The following is a 19,765-nucleotide window of genomic DNA, read 5'->3' as shown; positions in this document are numbered from 1 at the left end:
GGGTAACAGAAGGGCACGGTTTTCTATCTTTGTATGGGAATATCATTTGCATGTGTTAATGTAGTTTCCAGATCATTGATGCACAAAGTGTAGCTCTGCACGGAGCATGGTGGATTGCAATGGAACATTTGAACTCCATTTTCCCAGGAGCCAGATCAACACCTGGTTACTCCCACCTACACCTCCCCAAGTCAAGCAGCAGATGCCGGTATCTGAACAGGCGTGTTTCCAAAGGTCTGGCTTGTTCCTTACTGGGTCCCCGGTGTTTAGCACAATGCCAGGTACATCATAGCCACTCAGTACATACTTGTTGAGTGAATGAATGTTGAATGGACTCCTCAGCCTCACAGATTTGCAGGAAAGGGTTCATCAACTCAATATGACAGGTGAAGGATCCTCTCATGTTTCTGCACCTGTTGGACTGGGAATTCTTATCATTCAAAAATCTACTTAGCAGCCCTTGGGAAAGCCACATGGAGTGGTGGAAAGAGCATGAAGCTGGAGTCTGGATCCCTGGATTCTAGAGCTGCTGCAGCTATCCCAGGATGTGTGACATAGGGATTAGATGAGGTCCATAGCCTCTATAAACTGCAGTTTCCTCTGAGAAAACATTAGAGAGCAGTACCAATTAATGTTCCATTAAGCTTTCAGATTCTCTATTTCTTCCCTGTACTTTGTGAATGAAATGGGCCTCGCTGGAATTCAAATGCAAGTTTCCTTCTGATAAATATTCTATTTGGTAAAGTTGCTATCATCTTAGTAAAACAAAATAACTTGTTTTGGATTTGAAATTTTTTGAAGATATGTAACGAGTCAAAAATTCTATATTTTTTTATTTTTTTAAGATGGAGTTTCATTGTTGTTGCCCAGGCTAGAGGGCAGTGGTGTGATCTTGGCTCACTTCTGTCTCCTGGGTTCAAGAGATTCCCACCCCTGGCTAATTTTTTGTATTTTTTGTAGAGACGGGATTTCATCATGTTGGCCAGGCTGGTCTCCAACTTCTGACCTCAGATGATCCGCCTGCCTCAGCCTCCCAAAGCGCTGTGATTGCAGGTGTGAGCCACCACACCCAGCCTCTATATGTAATTTATCTTCATAATGTGTTGACTTCTTCTGTGTTGCATATGAAATCTAATGCTTTTCACATAATTACTGCTCCATGAAATACTTTCTCATTCTCCCAAATAGTGAAGGCTTCCAGAGTTCCAGAAGACATCTAGACCTTCCTAATGGCATGAATGGTCTACTTCACAGCTCTTTGTATCCTTTTCTCACTTCCATCATAGATTCTTAGGCATTAAGGATCACTGGGTAATCTTCTGAAGATGTCTCCAGCACAGTCCTAATATTTGTTGAATTAAATTCCATAAGCAAATTACTTATGATATGCATTTACATTTTAAGCTATTCAATACAGAATGGGAAAGATACATAAGATAAAATTTTAAAGAAAATATTATAATTTGTGACCTAAGTTTTTTAAAATTGAGAATATTTAAATGAAACAATTAATTACATTGACCAACTTTTTATGTACTTGCAAGGAAATATTTCTTTTTTTTTTTGAGACGGAGTCTTGCTCTGCCGCCCAGGCTGGAGTGCAGTGGCCGGCTCTCAGCTCACTGCAAGCTCCGCCTCCCGGGTTCACGCCATTCTCCTGTCTCAGCCTCCCGAGTAGCTGGGACTACAGGCGCCCGCCTCGTCGCCCGGCTAGTTTTTTGTATTTTTTTTAGTAGAGACGGGGTTTCACCGTATTAGCCAGGATGGTCTCGATCTCCTGACCTGGTGATCCGCCCGTCTCGGCCTCCCAAAGTGCTGGGATTACAGGCTTGAGCCACCGCGCCCGGCGCAAGGAAATATTTCTAATGAAAATCAACAAAGAAGGCAAATAGATATTTAATTCTTTTTTTTTTTTTTTGAGACGGAGTCTTGCTCTGCCGCCCAGGCTGGAGTGCAGTGGCCGGATCTCAGCTCACTGCAAGCTCCGCCTCCCGGGTTTATGCCATTCTCCTGCCTCAGCCTCCCGAGTAGCTGGGACTACAGGCGCCCGCCACCTTGCCCAGCTAGTTTTTTGTATTTTTAGTAGAGACGGGGTTTCACCGTGTTAGCTAGGATGGTCTCGATCTCCTGACCTCGTGATCCGCCTGCCTCGGCCTCCCAAATGCTGGGATTACAGGCTTGAGCCACTGCGCCCGGCCATAGATATTTAATTCTGAGAATGTGTGAGTGAGAAGAATTGTTTATAATAGAGAAAAACTGGAAGTAACTTAGCTGTCTAGTAAGTTAAATAAATCATAATTGCATAAGATGTAATACTGTGCAACCAATAATAATACTACAAAAGTATTTTTATTTCTAAGGAAATATATTTGACATTTTATCTGATGAAAAGTAAGTGCAAACAAAAAATATGATTGTATTTTATAGGTCTGTCAAAACTATGTTCAAATACACTCATTAACATAGACATGTATCCCAATTGTCAACAGTAGAATTATAGTAGTTTTCTTTCTCTTTTTGGGTTTCTTAACTTGCATTCTCTTATTTATTTATTTTTTTACAATGAACAATGCATTTATTGCATGTGAAATATGTGTATCAAATCTGATGGATAATTCTGTTCAATTAAAATGTATTAAAAATCAGAAACTGATCAATATTGTCCATTCTTAAGATTCCCCTCCCCAATATTTTATTTTTCTCTTAAGTTTTGCACATCAATACTTGACTGTACTTTTCTGTTCAGTCACATAAATGAAGTTCACTGTTGCAGACTGTAGATCTGAAGACCAGTCGTGGTTCAGACACCACCTGCCTAACTGAACATTGGCAAGTAAGCTGGTCTGTCACGCCTGTAACCATATCTATAGAACATCAAGAGCATTAGCATGTCCCAAGTAGGTGAACTTTGAGAAACAGATTTTGGAAAATTTGGAGAAAATAATTTATAAGTAAAGCTTCCTACCAGTGACCCAACATTAGTGTAAGCAACGTAAACACAAGCACGAATGGTTGAAGTACCACAAACTATAAGCCTTTCTTATCTCATCAGCCACCCTGAAATGCTGTAAGCAACATAAATTTATCTATTGCTGAAGCTGGGTGTGGAAAACCCATCTGCTGGGCTGGAAATCAAATAATTCACGTGTTTTCTGCCAGTCCCTCAAGCTAGACTGTGACACAAACTTTTCTAGGCCAAAAAAGGGGAAAGGTGGAGTGTGACCTTGGTATCTGCAAGAGGTCAGCGAATAAGCACATTCTTGTTGGCAGGTAGACTTTAGGATAGGGCTGAACAGGGGAAGACTGTGCCAGGGGCCACACTTTCCTACCCCTTTTTGTATAACTCCCTCTGTGCTTACCTACGTAGCTACACATTTTTCTCTCACTACTTGGGAAGGTGGCAAAGGACCTCAGTTTCAGAAAGCTGAGGGTCATTCTAGGAGTCTCTCTTTCTCGCCCCAACATGCAATGGGCCCTGCAGCCCTGCTGATGAGGCTTCCATAAATTTCCCTCCTGTATTTCTTCTATCTTCATCATTCCTTTTCCAAACTAGCCTCTAAGTCCTGTCCTGGACAATTCAGACTTCCCTTTAATATCAGTTCTACATGCCTACTTAGATGGTGTTTTTGCATGATGGTATTTTCTTATCCTCTTGTCAGAAGCCTCCTCTTGCCATGGTCTTCCATGTGCCTGTCTCTGTGTATATGCCACCCCGTGTTTACTTTGCAGCATACCCTGTGATCAATGTAGACTTGCTTGCCCTCCCTCTAGACTCCAAGTTCCTTGAGAATGAGAACAGTTTCCTTCACCTTGGAATCCCCATCCAGGGCTGTGCAGTCCATGGATACCCTTGCCGCTCCCATGAACACTAGCCATCATTTTGCAGAACAGACATGAACTCCAAGGTAAGACACTATGGATGGATGAGCATACATTCCACAATTCCCACTTGAAAAATGAAAGACAGATCATAATTTTTACACATTCTATTTTTATGGAACGTCCCACTCTATGAAATTAAAAGGCCAAGAATACATAAAGAAGTTTGATCCTAGAGAATTAACAAAGGTGCAAAGAGAATCAATATTTAACAACTAGATAATATCCTAACAGTCTGGGGTTTAAAGGGAAAAAGGGTTCCAGTGAGTTTGCATATGTGCATGTATGTACACGTGTGTTTGTGCATGTGCATGTGTTTGTGTGCTTAAATTGGATAGCTATAACTTGGTCTTTACAGATGTGTGCTGTCCTACATCCTCTATTCTTCAAAAAAGGGTAAATCAATTTTCCTCCTTTGGGCACCTTTCAAATCTAGCTTCTAAACCTCATGTAATCTACCAGATCTGGGTCAACTTTCTTTTTGTTTGAGTTCTTCACACCTGGGAGGGTTTTCATGACAAGGTCTTGCTATAACCATCAGAGAGGGAGAGGCTGGAAGAGGTTTAATGAAACATGTGGCTTTAGTCACATTAATATCAGCACTTTTGGGTACCCTAATCTGGCTTTCACCTTTAAAGCCAGCTGTTTCTGAGCTCTGTTGATTGAGCCCTGAGTAACAAGCTCCAGCAGCTGTATTAAAACTTGATCATATCCTGCCTCTTCTTTTATCTTTATTTACAGGAATCACTAGGAGTATGACATTAACTTTTCTTTACCCAATGACATAAAAACATACCAGTTTACCCTCATCAAGCCTTTCCCCCTCCTACACAGACAAGACCCAAGACCATTTGCCTGCTTCCTCTTCTGGAAGGCAGGCTATGTGGCTTCCATTAGGAAACTGCTATTCTCAGCCGTGTGGCAATCTGGCCATTCAGTCCTTCTTTCCTGACTCCTTGAAAATTACTTGCTTATGAGAAGCAGTGGATTGAAGGTGTCTATTAGAGGTCAGTCAATTTGCTTTGAGGTGGTCAATTTCTTTTTTAGCAGTAGGATCTCATTTTAGGGCATGCAACAGAAGCAAGATTTAGTCTATGCCCAGCTCATGTAAGGTATAGCAGGGATTCAAAAAAGTATTGTCAGGAGATGTTTCATCAACTCAACAAAATACAGTTTAGTGCCTAGTATGTGCTTAATCTTGTTGAGGTATAAGGTGTTACCCTTATACTTATAGATAATGGAGAATATATATAGAAAAATGGAGAAGAAAGAATCCACAAAGTGATTCAGAAAATCATTGAATATTGTAGTGTCTATTATCATCTTTATCAGGGAAACTTGAACCTTAGTGTGCATGAGAATGACTTTGAGGGCTTTTAAAACCCATATTGCTGATTCAGCACTTCTGAATCCGGGCACACAGAATCACTGGTGTATATGTACCATAGAAGGTTAGAGAAGAAGCTTAGGGAAGGTTAGAGAAGAAGGTTCAACTACCAGCACAGGCACTAGTGGTTGAATAATTGAGATAAGTGTGTGATTCTTCTGGTTTCTTTGAGTGTTGACCTAACTTCTTTTGATAGGGCCTGGTGGGTCTTTCATTTGCATGAGAGAGTACATGGGGGAGTAGGAATTTCCACTGGTTTTGACAGAGGATTAGGATATTCAGATAGATCATGAGCAGTAAGAGAGGTTTTGTAGATCAGGGAAACCCTGGGAGCACAATCACCACCTGAATTGAGCAGGGCACATGTTGGGGGTCTCTGAGCAGACTCTGCCTGGTGTGGAAAGTGTAGTCTCTCCCTGAAATGCATACAGATTCTAGAAAAAGGCCATGCTGCCTGGCACAGAATCAGAACCAGGAGATTCTTGGCTCATGACTTCCCTAAATTCAGCTTTTTGGCCTACTAAGTACCAAGGCAAGTACAATTTCAAATGTCCTCTGAATGTCTGTTCACTGTTGAAGGCACTCAGCACCATCCAATCACAAGTATAAGTCTCACCTCCCTCCATCTTTTCCATCATGTGGCCACTATAGTGACAAATGTTGATGGCAAATTTGGATTAGTGGAAAAGTTTGAGACAGATAGCATCCAGGCAAATCAAACAAAGTTTACCTAACTTCTTAATCTTCTAAGATGTAGAAGAAATTCAGTGTAGGTGTGAAGCCCAAAGGCTTCTCAAACCTTCCCTCAGGAGCAGTACATAGTTATGGATGATATATTCTGAGCAAATGAGAGTCATATTAGACTTGAAGAAGTTCAATTCACCCCTAATCCGAGCCTTATATACAAATAGTGGTTCTGCATTAGGGCTAGTTCAGGTATGTCAGAGACCACATCATCCAGGCCAGGTACATCGATACTGCAGTTGTACAGAATGCAGCAAGACCATGGAGCATAGTATGGTATAGAGCCACCCCCACCCACACCTACCCAGGCCAACATAACCTTTCTCACAGTTTTCCCTGAAATTAGCCAGAGACCTAAAACTGATACCAGTATTACTGGGACTCATGCCCCCAGGCCCTCAGACCAGCTCTGGGGCCTATTCTGTAGCTTTATTTTTTTTTCATCCTTACTCTGACACATACCTAGTGATATGGTTTGGCTCTGTGTCCCTACCCAATCTCATCTCAAACTGTAATCCCCATGTGTCAGGGAAAGGATATGGTGGGTGGTGATTAGATTATGAGGGCTGTTTTCCCTATGCCATTCTCATATTAGTGGGTGAGTTCTCATGAGATCTGATGGTTTTATAAGGGGCTCTACCCCCTTCACTCTCTCTTGCCTGCTGTCATGTAAGACATGCCTAGTTCCCCTTCCACCATGATTGTAAGTTTCCTGAGACCTCCCCAGCCATGAGAACTATGAGTCAATTAAATCCCTTTGCTTTATAAATTACCCAGTCTTGGGCAGTTCTTTGCAGCAGTGTGAGAAGAGATTAATACAGGAAATTGGTACCAGGAATGGGAAACTGCTCTATAGATAGCCTGAAAATGTGGAAGCGGCTTTGGAACCGGGTAACGGTCAGAGGTTGGAATGGTTTGGAGGACTCAAAAGAAGACAGGAAGATGTGGGCAAGTTTAGAACTTCCTAGAGATGTGTTGAATGGTTTTGACCAAAATGCTGATAGTAATATGGACAATGAGGTCCAGGCTGAGGCAGTCTCAGATGGAGATGAAGAATTTATTAGGAACTGGAGCAAATGTCCCTCTTGCTATGCTTTAGCGAAGAGACTGGTGGCATTTTGCCCTTGCCCTAGAGATCTGAACATGTGAGAGATGATTTAGGGTATCTGATGGAAGAAATTTCTAAGCAGCAAACTGTTCAAGAGGTTACAGAGAGTAAAAGTTTGGAAAAATTTCAACTTGACCATGTAGTATAAAAGAAAAACTCATTTTCTGGGGAGACAGTCAAACCAGCCTCAGAAATCTGCATATATAACAAAGAGTAAAATATTAATTGCCAAGACAGTGTAGAAAATGTTTCCAGGGTATGTCAGAAATCTTTACAGCAGCCTCTCCCATCACAGGCCTGGAGTTCTAGGAGGAAAAAATGGTGTCATGGGCCACTCTAGGACCTTGTTGCTCTGTGCAGCCTCAGGACTTGATGCCCTGAGTCCCAGCTGCTCCAGCTCCAGTCATGGCTAAAAGATGCCAAGGTACAGCTCATGCCATTGCTTCAGAGGATGCAAGCCCCAAGCCTCGGTGGCTTCCACGAGGTGTTTGGCCTGGGGGTGCACAAAAGTCAAGAAGTGAGATTTGGGAACCTCCACCTAGATGTCAGAGGATGTATGGAAATGCTTGAGTCTCCAGGCAGAAGTCTGCTGCAGGCATGGAGCCCTCATGGAGAACCTCTGCTAGGGCGGTGCAGAAGGGAAATATAGGGTTGGAGCCCCCACACAGAGTCCCCATTGTGATACTGCCTAGTGGAGCTGTGAGAAGAGGGCTACCATCCCCCAGAACCCAGAATGGTAGGTCCACCGACAGCTTGCACCATGTGCCTGAAAAAGCCACAGACACTCAAGGTCAGCCATAAAAGCAAGTGGAGGGGAAGGTGCTATAAACTACAAAGCCACAGAGGCAGAGATGCCCAAGGCCATGGGAGCTCACCCGTTGCGTCAGCATGCCTTGGATGTGAGACGTGGCTTCCAAGGAGACCATTTCAGAGCTTTAAGATTTAATGAATGCCCTGCTGGATTTCAGACTTGCATGGGGCCTGTGATCCTTTTGTTTTGGCCAATTTCTCCCATTTGGAATGTGAGCATTTATCCAATGCCTGTACCTCCACTCTATCTTGAAAGTAACTAACTTGTTTTTGATTTTACCAGCTCCTGGGCAGAAGGGACTTGCCTTGTCTCATATGAGACTTTAGACTTGGGCTTTTGAGTTAATGCTGAAATGAGTTTACTTTAGGGGACTGTTGGGAAGGCATGATTATGTTTTGAAATTGAGGACATGAGATTTGGGACGGCCAGGGGCAGAATGATATGGTTTGGCTGCATGTTGCCACCCAAATCTCATCTCGAATCGTAATCCCCAAGTGTCGAGGAAGGGATCTGGTAGGAGGTGATTGGATTATGGGAGTGGTTTCCTCCATGCCGTTCCCATGATAGTAAGTGAGTTTTCACAAAATCTGATGGTTTTATGAGGGATTCTTCCCCCATTTCTCTCTCTCTCACACCTGCTGCCATGCGAGACCTGCCTGCTTCCCCTTCCACCATGATTGTAAGTTTACTGAGGCCTCCCTAGCTATGTGGAATTGTGAATCAATCAAACCTCTTTTCTTTATAAATTACCCAATCTCAGGCAGTTCTTTAGAGAAGGTGAGCATGGACTAATACACCTAGTAAGCCTTTAGGATGTGCCAGGCACTCACAAATAAAACTAAAACTTATCAGTCTAGTAGAAAAGACAAATGTGTAGACAGATAAGGGCAACAAATAGAAGCACAGACAAGTGAGTTCAGAGGTGGCCCAGAGAAGTACAAAATTAATCCTATTTGGGAGGAGGCATGGTCACAATGGTCTTCTGGAAGAGGCACTTCTAAGCCAGATTTGGCAAAATAAGCAGAGTTCTCACATGTTGGGCCTGGAGGTTGGACAGAATTATTGCAGGCCCAGGATGCTACCTGGAAGGGTATAGGGCGTGAAACAGGGAGTCTGAAGAACTTCAGTGGGGTATTGTCAAAGCATCAGCTATGAGTATTAGGGGAGGAGGAGGCAGGGAGTGTTGGGAGATGTAACTAGCAGTGTGGGCCAAGTCCACCTTCATTCTCTTATAATTTGTTCTCAACAGGGCAGTCAGAGTTGTTCTGGTAAAACTGGTAAAATGGAAATCAGATTCTATTCCTCTTCTAAAAAACCCTTCACTTAGAGTTTTCTGTGAGGCCCTGCATGGTCTGCCCCATTTCCACCCTGCCCTCTTCTCTCTTTTCTCCCTCTCCTCCTCACTCAGACCCCTCCAGGCATTCTGGTCACCTGCTATTTCTCCAGCATGCTTGGACATCCTCTGCCTCTGGACTTCCAGACTTGCTGTTCCTGCTGCCTGGACTGCCCCTCCCTCAGCTATCCTCATGAATACCTGCATCACTTCCTTGAGTCTTTGCTCAGATGCCACCTTCTCAGTGAGGCCCACCTTGCCTCCTCCTCCATTTAATAGTGCATCTCCCTCACAGCACTTTCTACCCATTTCCCCATTCTATTTTTCTCCATAGCACTTATACTTTCTCAATATATTGCACAATTTACTTTGTTTACTATCTGTCTCTCCCACTAAAATATATTCTCCATTAGAACAGAAGTTTTGAATGTTTCATTCATTGCTGTATCTCCAGCTCTTATAATAGTGCTTGACACATATAAGACACTTATTACGTATTTGTCTCATGGATGGAGATCTTATATGCTAAGTCACAGAGATTGGATGTTGTCTTGAAATTACTGGAAAGTCATCAAACGCCTTAAGCAGAGGAGGAACAAGAGGTATTTGCATATTAATGGATTACTCTGGAGGCTGTATGACATCTCTTGATGAAAGTGGAGGTAAGCCAAGGGCTTGGGAAAACAGGTTACTGCAACCATCTTGGATTTAAATAAGTAAAAGAAAGCCTGGAGAATAGCAGTGACCATGGAGTAGAAAGAAAGGGTGGTTTAAAAGATATGTCCAAAGTGGGAGTTGGAGAAAAGAGTCCAAGACAATGCCTACAGCCTGTAATCAAGAAAGGAAAAATGCAAGCAGCAAGTCAGAATAGGGGGTGATGGGAAGGAGTTCAATCTTTCAAGTCCTAGCTAAGTAACAGAATGGTCTCCATCATTAGATGTCACTATGAGAGTATAGTTAAGTTTCTAATGGAAAGTTTCAATGAATCAAAGACTAAATTGAACATTAGTTCATCAGTATATTCATCAGAAATGCAATTGTTCATCACTTCAGGGGCTGTGGTTTTAGAGATAAATGAGAAATGCTCTGTGCCTAATAGAACTCAACCTAGAGACAGGTATAAAACAAAGACAATATACACAACTCACCAAGTGTTATTGGAGAAGCATCAATAGAGAACCAGGGGTGCAGAAAGTACCTGCAGTAAGTATTCAGTGAATACTGTTTGAATGAATGACCAACTTGACAGGGGTTGGAAAGAAAGTAAAGGGGCCTGAACAATAGGGAAATTGGTGATAGTGTGAGGGGTTGAGAAGGAGATGAGGAGAGGAGGTAGAGAAAGGAATTCCAGCCAGATAAAAGGACTCCAGCAAAGAGTTTTGTGTGACTGGAGTATATGACACATAGGTAGGAAGGAAAGTGGCTGAATAGGTTAGGACTAGTTTGGGAGGGCCTTGCACTTCAGGGATTTGCACTATGTTTTGCAGCCAGGTATAGTGGAAGGTTCTAGATCAGAGGAGTAATGTGCTATTAATGTAGTTTGGAAGCGAATTTGGATAACAATACAGAGGACAGTTGCAAGGAGGACAGACTGAAGGGAGGAGGGTGCAAGTTGGGTGGTGATTGCATTGTTCTTATTGGAGACAATGGGTGCTAAATAGGAAATATGATGTAGAAGAGGAGACGAAATGGTTCATCAGTGGAATGAAACAGACTTACAGGCTAATTTGTTATGTAGAAAGAGAAGCCAAGGATGAATCCATGTTTCTTGCTTAGGAAACTGGGTGACAGTCGTATTTTTAACCAAGAGGATGAGAAGGTTTGTAGTTGGGGGGAAGCCAGCGGATGAAACAAACTGTACTTCACTCCCGTTCACTTGGGATCAGAACGCACTAGTATTTTTTTATTTTATTTTATTTTATTTTATTTTTATTTTTTGTTTTTGAGACAGAGTCTTGCTCTGTCACCCAGGCTGGAGTGCAGTGGTGCAATCTCGGCTCACTGCAAGCTCTGCCTCCCAGGTTCACACCATTCTCCTGCCTCAGCCTCCCAAGTAACTGGGACTACAGGCACCCACCGCTACGCCCGGCTAATTTTTTGTATTTGTAGTAGAGATGGGGTTTCATCATATTAGCCAGGATGGTCTTGATCTCCTGACCTCGTGATCCACCCGTCTCAGCCTCCCAAAGTGCTGGGATTACAGGCGTGAGCCACTGGGCCCGGCCAGAACGCACTAGTATTTTGGATCTGATCCCCTTTCCTGGGCAGGTCAGTTAGGAGGCTAGTCTGGCATTTGTGGCTTCAGTAGGTTTAGGGCTGATAGCAAGAGGGGCTTTAATTTATATAAATGAGTGTGATGAGATCAAGGGTGAGTGACATCAGTAATCAAGGGTCATGGATTGAGATGAAGTCTTTTAGTAGAACAGTAGCCTCAAGTGGGTGATTCAAATAATGGTGGCTCTGAGCTAGTAGCAGGAGGCAGAGACCAAAGCCAAGAGATGGGAGAGCCAAAGAAGTGGGAGTGAGGAAGTGTGGGTGGGACTGAGCAGGACAGACACTGAGCTCTTGGGGCTTACCAAGGTAGATGACTGGACCTCAAGGGGGTCACAAGAGGAGTGGACAATTGGAGCAGATGCCTTCAGCAAACCCATGTCTTCTGTCTTCTTGAAAGATCAAATTGGTGCTTGTTTATCTCTTTCACTAAGTTTGCTTACCTTGTCCCTTTGCAATTCACATTGTAATCTGGATAGTTTCATACCAAGAATACCCTTGTGGCTTCTTTCTGAACATGGAGGTTATAAGAAAGGAAGCTGTCAGGAGATGATGTTCATGTCAAATTCAGGAAATGATGTTCTCCACTTGGTCAATTTTCTTTATCACTTTGTGATCTGGGTGATGGGAATGGGAGAGCCATTGAATTTCCATTCCATCTCACTGACTCTCACCCACACATCAATTTATTTACTCACTCATCAAATATTTGAGGGCCAGGCACTGAGCTGAGCTCTAGAGGTATAGCAGTGAGGAAGTCAGAGGTTTTCCCTCCCTCAAGGGGCTTGCACAAAACAGGGTTATGGCAGAGTGCTCTGGAGGAGAAGGGTGGGGGAGCAGGGTGACTGACATAGATGGGGCTCCAGAGACATCTTTTTGAAGGAAGCAGCATTTAAACCAAGGATAGCAGGATAAGAAGATGCTAGCGAGGCAAGGGCAGGTGGGGCAGAAGGAAACAGTGGAGAGGGCTTGCTTAGTGCATGAAGACCTGAAGGAAGAAAATGGTGGGCACATGTGGAGAACTGGAAATAGACAAGGATGTGGAAGGGGTGTGAGGTAAGTCTAGAGAGGTGGCCATGGACCACACTGGCCCTGGCAAATGATAATAAGCATTTTGTTTGTTAGTGGCCACTGCCCCACAAGGAACTAATAGGAACTGAAATCTTCCCTTGTGGGCTATGATTGAGGGATTGTGACCTGTGTCCTCCCAGATATCTGGATCTCATGGAAGGCTCCTGGAGTGATATTCCTTCTTTCTTAGAGGCAGAATCATCATGAATGTGAGGGGAGAAATGTCATTTGAAAAGGCTGGAGTCTTTTCTCTAATCCTTTTTAGTTCAATCTGAATCATTTTAATAGTTTCTGTATACTTTAAAGTAAACCTGACCAAGAATCACAAACCAAAGTTCATTGTCAACAATCATTTTATTTTCATGTTTTCAATTAAAAATTTTATTTATTTATATCTTATTTTTTGGTAAAGTAATGAATTGTATTAAGACAAAGTAGCCATTGTTGAAGTTTATGTAAAGTATTATCTAGGTCATTCTCAAGATTGAAACAATTGTCAGTGAAGGAAAAGATGGCTCAGGGTATGTGGCAATGACATTAAATATTACATCATATAGAGTGGCTCAGTAGTGACCCTACGTCCTTTCCAGCTGACATATACTTCACGACTTGGATAAGTGAGTTGGCGGTCTTAGATATGCTTTAAATTTTTTCTTTCATCACCTTTATTAGGTTTATTTTCAAATTAACCACACGGTCAACCACTGTGATGGAGTTGGGGGCATACCTCCAGAATAGTATGCACAAGAATCACATTCAGCTAGTTTTATTCATGTGTGCTGAGGTCTGGTGACAGCAGTGCTAGAGGGTCCTGGGCAGTACCATCACCTGCACCATATGAAAAGTTTCTGAATTTTGTGAGAATTCCACATGTCTGTAAGGCTGTCCTACCTTGGTCACCTCCCAGAAGCCATCAACAAAACAGTATGCTCCTCATACATGGAAGGGAGGTGGGGACACGGGGAGGATGGGTTTAAAAGGTGCCAATCTCTAATGAAACTAAATAATAGAAACCTTAATACATTAAACATGTGGGTGCAGTTAACAGGTTCCTCGTAGTATCAACTCCCGGAACAACATACCATTGACTTTTCAGACATTTGACATTGAGTTCAGGTATAAGAATATATTCTCTCTCTCTCTCTCTCTCTCTCTCTCTCTCTCTCTCTCTCTCTCTCTCTCGGCAACAGAGAAGCTTCATGAGGGTTAAGGTCAAAATGATTTTGGAATATCTTAAACTTGGCCTGTCTATTCCATGATACCTTACTCTTTTAAATAACCATATCTTTATTCTGGTGTGTTTTCTTCCACTTATCCTTTTACTCAATACATCACTAATGCTTCTTGCTGTATTTTTAAATTTCATAGTTAGGTGTTTTTGTGTACTAAGTGGGTAGAAACTAGCACCGCTAGTTCTTCAGGTTATAAAAGGATGTCTCTTTCAAGTGAATAAAGTACAAAAAGATGCCCCCTTCTGGTAATAAAATTATGAAATGGGGCCTTTTTTCTTAGACATAAGGCAGAGCATAGGCTTAATTTTAGTCCCTACTGGCCCCACTTGTTTTCTTAGCGGTGTCTTCGTACCATCTTTAGCCTTCTCATAATTCATTTAACTGAGGAAGTATTTACTAAGAAAGGTACTATGTTAGTAACTGTGAGGAATGTAAAGATAGGTGGGTTTCAGTCCTTCCAGCAGAAGCTTCCAGTCTAATATTGAGAGTAAGACAAGCACATAGACAAACAACTGTCTTAATTCTTTCCATATAAGTGTGTGCATGCTTGTGTGTGTTTGTATGCATGTGTAGGGACATACCTTGGAGATATTGTGAGTTCAGTTCCAGTCCATTGCAATAAAACAAGTATCTCATTAAAGTGAGTCACACAAATTCTTTCATTTCTCAGTGCATGTAAAAGTTACGGTCACATTTTACAATAGTCTAGTCAGTGTGCAACAGCATTATGTCTAAAAAATGTACATATCTTAATTTAAAAATGCCTTATTGCTAAAAAAATGCTAATGTTCATCTGAGCCTTCTGCAAGTTGTAATGTTTTGGCTGGTTGGGGGGGCTTTCCTCTATGTTGATGGCCTTGCTCTGAATAGGCTTTGGCTTAAGAGAATGTCGTGGCTGGTTTGATATTCTATTCCAACCACTAAAGCTTTCTCCATATTAGCAATATGGCTGTCTCACTTTCTTAACATTTGTGTGCTCACTGGAGTAACACTTTTAATTTCCTTCAATAATTTTTCCTTTGCATTCACACCTTGGCTGTTTGGTGCTGGAGGCCTAGCCTTGGACCTGTCTAGGCTTTTGACATGCCTTCTTCACTAAGCTTAATCATTTCTAACTTTTGATTTAAAGTGAGACCTGCAACTCTTTCTTTCACTTGAACACTTAGAGTCCACTGTGGGGTTATTAATTGGCTAATTTCAATATCATTGTGTCTCAGGGAATAGGGAGGTCTGAGGAGAGGTAGAGAGATGGGGAAATGGCTGGTCAGTGGAGCAGTCAAAACGCACATATTTATTGATTAAGTTTGCTGTCTTTTTGGGCACAGTTTGTGGTGCCACCAAAATAATTACAATATTAGCATTGAAGATAGCTGATCACAGATCACTATAACATATATAATAATGAAAAAGTTATGAAATATTGCAAGAATTACCATAATGTGACACAGAGACATAAAATGAGCACATGCTGTTGGACAGATGACACTGATGCACTTGCTTGACAGGGTTAACACAAACCTTCAAGTAGTAAAAACTGCAGTATCAGTGAGGTATTATAAAGTGAAGTTCAATAAAGCAAGGTGTGCCTGCATTCCACATCTCATCCTGAAGTGTATGAAGCTGCTCACAAGAAGAACCCCCACAATAATATGATGGTAAGTTGAAATTAGGAAATTCTAAATTAAAAAAAAAAGTGATCATAAATAATAAGAAGGAAAACACAATGGTGACCATAGATTCTAAACTAGAGATTCAAAATGTGAGTTTCAAACTCTGAGTTTCCTGGCGTCCAAAATGAAAAGTGAAGCATAGTGGACGACATAGTTCTCGACATAAAAACATCAAGTCACACTGAATCATTTGTGTTAACCCTGTCGAGCAAGTACGTCATCAATCATGATAGACCAGGCCATGCTAGCCCAAAATCTCAGTGTTCCATCACAACAAATGCTTATTTCTTATCCCATAAATAGGCTGCAGGTCGAGCAGATCTCCAGGACAATGCACTGTAGTGACTCAGGAGATAGGTCACCTCCACCCTATAAATTACTATTCCAACCCTAGGCCTCTGTGTTGCCTGTGGGATGGGGAGACAGTGAATAGATACGTCGCTTCTGCTTGAAGCTCATTGGCCAGGACTATTCACACAATCATACATAACTACATGGGGCCAAAAGATGTAGTATTTGGTCAGCTTACCACCTGTGCCACAGACACAGGTATGCACACCTTCTCCTAAAGCTGAATTCTCAAAGAACTCTTTTACGTGGAGCTTTATACAAGGCAGAATAACAGAGGAATAAACATTGTGTTACATAGATTCGGAGAGAGATGCTCTGAATGAATCCTCAGAAGCTCAGAACAAATTCATTTAGAGTGATTAGGGAAGACTTCGTTGAAAGAAGCTGGACCTAAAGTGGGTTTTATTTTTATTTTTATTTTTATTTTATTTCAATAGGTTTTTGGGGGGCAGGTGGTGTTTGGTTGCATGAATAAGTTCATTAGTGGTGATTACTGAGATTTTGGTGCATCCATCACCCAAGCAGTGTACACTGTACTCAATGTGCAGCCTTTCATCCCTCACCTACCTGCCACTTTATCCCTGAGTCCCCAAAGCCCACCGTATCATTCTTATGCCTTTATGTCCTCATAGCTTAGCTCCCACTTATGAGTGACAACATACAATATTTGGTTTTCCATTCCCAAGTTACTTCACTTAGAATAATTGTCTCCAGGAAAAGTGAGTTTTAAAGGATGATGAGAAATTTGGAAGATATGGGGAGGTTGTGGGGTAAGGAGATCATACCTCTCGAGGAATGGCAGAATGTACCCATTCACTCCTGGGAACATCAAATGATCTGGTTTGCCTGGTGCCCTCAGTGAAGCTTCAGGAAATCAGGTGGGAATCATGGGTAGTGGCCACTTTGCAGAGGGTCACGGGATTTGTGTCTGGCTCAGCAAGTATTTGGAATCAGAAACTCCCTGCTGCTATCATTGCTAAGTCTTCTACTTGGTGGAGCTGCTGAGGGGGGCTTTCCAAAAAGTCTTTAATCATGTTTTGAGTCATTATAAAAACTCAGAAATCATACAGTTTTTCTTTTTCCTCTTTCTTCAGACACACCCGATAGCAGTAAGAGATGTATCCTTAAACATTTCCTCAGAAAAAATTAATGGAGTGAATTAAAAGAGACCTTCTTTCAAGCTGTTCCAAATGAACTCATTTCACAGCCTTTATCATGCCTTCCTTGCCTTTTGGGAAATTTATTTAAGTTATTAAAAAAATTCCCTAAAATTCTCAGCTGAAAAATTGGCTTCTGTTTTTTCTACAAAGCTAACTCACCTGATTTGTCAGAACAGCTTGAAAATGAAGTGCTAACTGGTGGGTTTTATTGAAAGGAAACCAAGTGGAACAACATATGTATTTTCTTAGGAAACTCAAAAAACTCACAGTCATGTGGCGTTCCTTGGGGTGAATTCTTTGTTATGAATTACAACCTGCTTACTGATGAGTTGTTAATAAAAAGTAGGCCTGCTGGGCCATTATTTTTTTCCACACAGTACACACAGTTTAGTTTTCCTTCTTTCCTTCTTTTATTTTTTTTAAGTTTTCATTAATGCACTGAGTGTGAATAAATCTGTTTCTAATTTGTAATTGTTTTCCCTTCATCTGGACAATAATTTATTGCCAAATCTAACACTTGTCCATTATTAACATCCCCCCAACAGGAAAATGTTTTAATCTTTTTCTTTATTCTCTTCTCTTCTTTTTTCTCTTTTCTTTCTTTCTTTTCTTTCTTTCTTTCTTTCTTTCTTTCTTTCTTTCTTTCTTTCTTTCTTTCTTTCTTTCTTTCTCTCTCTCTCTTTCCTTCCTTCCTTTCTTCTTTCTTTCCTTTCTTTTCTTTCTTTCTTTTTTTTGCCTTTCTCTCTCTGATTTTTTTTTTTAACATGAAATGTGAGACCAAAAAATTGCAGAAAGGCAGGATCTTGTTTATGGAGGTGACATTCAAGTTGGTGTTCAGGGGACGCCTGAGGTGACCCAGGTGCCTGTGGGCCTGTCCACATTGCATGGCCAGAAAGGCTGGTCAGCTGCAGTTGTTTGGAGCTGAGAAAATAGGCTCAGGAAAAACTGTTGAGGAAAACTAGAAACAGATGCTAACCTGAGATGGCAGGACAACTTTATTTAGCATGCCAGTTTTAATTAATTAATTTATTTTACATGTACATCTGGTCACACTGGGGAGTCTCTATGCATACTCATTATTATGCTGTTAATAGTGTGTCTGATTTGCCAAGGAATATCAGCAATTAAGTTCACTATGTATTCAAGTACATTCATATTTTAGTGGGCCTTTGTGAGGCATGTGACTGGTTAGGGTTTTATTTGGAAAGGGGATAGAAGCTGATGTTTGAAGTTCTAGTGGTGTGGAAAATGTGTGTCTACCAATTAAGGATTTAAGTGGCTCTATTCCCCCTACCTCCAGAACATGCTAAGTTGTCAATAAACAGCTAGTGGGATGCTAATACATTGCTGTGGATGTGTTCCTGATTTTAGGAATATTTGGGGTTGTTGTATTGCTTCTTCATGAACACATGGATGACAGATCCATCTTTATTTTCATTGGAGGTATGAGTGTGGGTCTATGGATGGGTTTTGGATGCTTAATTTATTAGTTCATGCCTCTTTTTTCATCAATATCTCCATTGATACCTAAAATTACGTTTTAAAAATCATTTTATAGATAAGATACAACTTGACATGGAAGACATATTTTGCACAAAAAACTATATATATTTTATCTTTTTGCTTCTGATACATATAATTTTTATTCTGAATTTTGTCTGGGTCTTAAATTTCTAAAACTTTGTGATTACCATGGTGATTCCCCATGAGTTGCCAGGATCCATCTTTGGGACAGGAGGATTCTTGCTTGAATCAGCAGCTAATTTTGCAGAATTGTCAAGTTTAGCTAATTTAGGTTGTCACCCGGAAATCCAAGTGGTCTTATTGCCCATCAGATTCAGCTTCTCCCACCAGTGGGGGCTCATTCCTATTTGTGCAAAGTACACACTGTATGCTCCAAATGCACTGGTTGTTCTGACACATGAATTGATTCCACATAGAAGCTGGCACTAGAGAATACTGCATTGGTGAGCAGTGCTGCCAGTTATGTAGTTGCTCATCTAAAAGTCCTAAATTACCATAGAAGTAATGAGAATTGCATTGAAGTGTTTCCTAATATGAAGAATGTGTGTGTATGTAACCTACACTCTTTTAGGTATATGTTATGATCATGTGTTATGATCCCACACCTATCATCTAGATTGCCTGGGCCTCTCAGAAAATAAGGACACTGTACCATTAAAAATAGGAGCAACACTGCTTTGATCTGAGCTTAAGGAATATGGGTTTCCATTGCAAAGCAGGATGTTTCCAAGTTTGAAGTATCACATGTGAGTCTCTGTTTGCCTCTGCTGGTGCCATAGAAGACAGCACTGCCATCACTAAGCCAGTCCTGCTCATGGCAGCATCATGGGAGATGAGCAGCAGCTAGCGGCCTCTTCAACAGTAGAGTGTGAGACGAGAGAACAGAGAGGAGAAATAGAAAGGATCTGGGAACTCTAAACCGAGGACATTGACACCATTGCCACAGAATTTCATGTTTTCCACTCTTGACATAAACATCTACAAAAAATCCCATAGATTTTCATTCAATTAGTAAGTGTCAATTTGGGACCCACTATCTGCCAAACCCTATTCAAGCTGATTTTTTTACCCATGGACATTACAGTTCTGCATAAACAAAAAACACATCATGATGATAATGACCAGAATGTCATGGTCATTACAGGGAGAATATGGTATAGCTAGTGCACTAAGACTCTGACTTATCTCTAAAGGCTGAAAGAAAAGTGTGGGCTTTGGAATCAG

Source organism: Trachypithecus francoisi, unplaced genomic scaffold, assembly GCF_009764315.1.
Source record: "Trachypithecus francoisi isolate TF-2019V2 unplaced genomic scaffold, Tfra_2.0 Lachesis_group15, whole genome shotgun sequence".
NCBI classification, from domain to species: domain Eukaryota; kingdom Metazoa; phylum Chordata; class Mammalia; order Primates; family Cercopithecidae; genus Trachypithecus; species Trachypithecus francoisi.
This window is presented reverse-complemented; position numbering follows the sequence as displayed.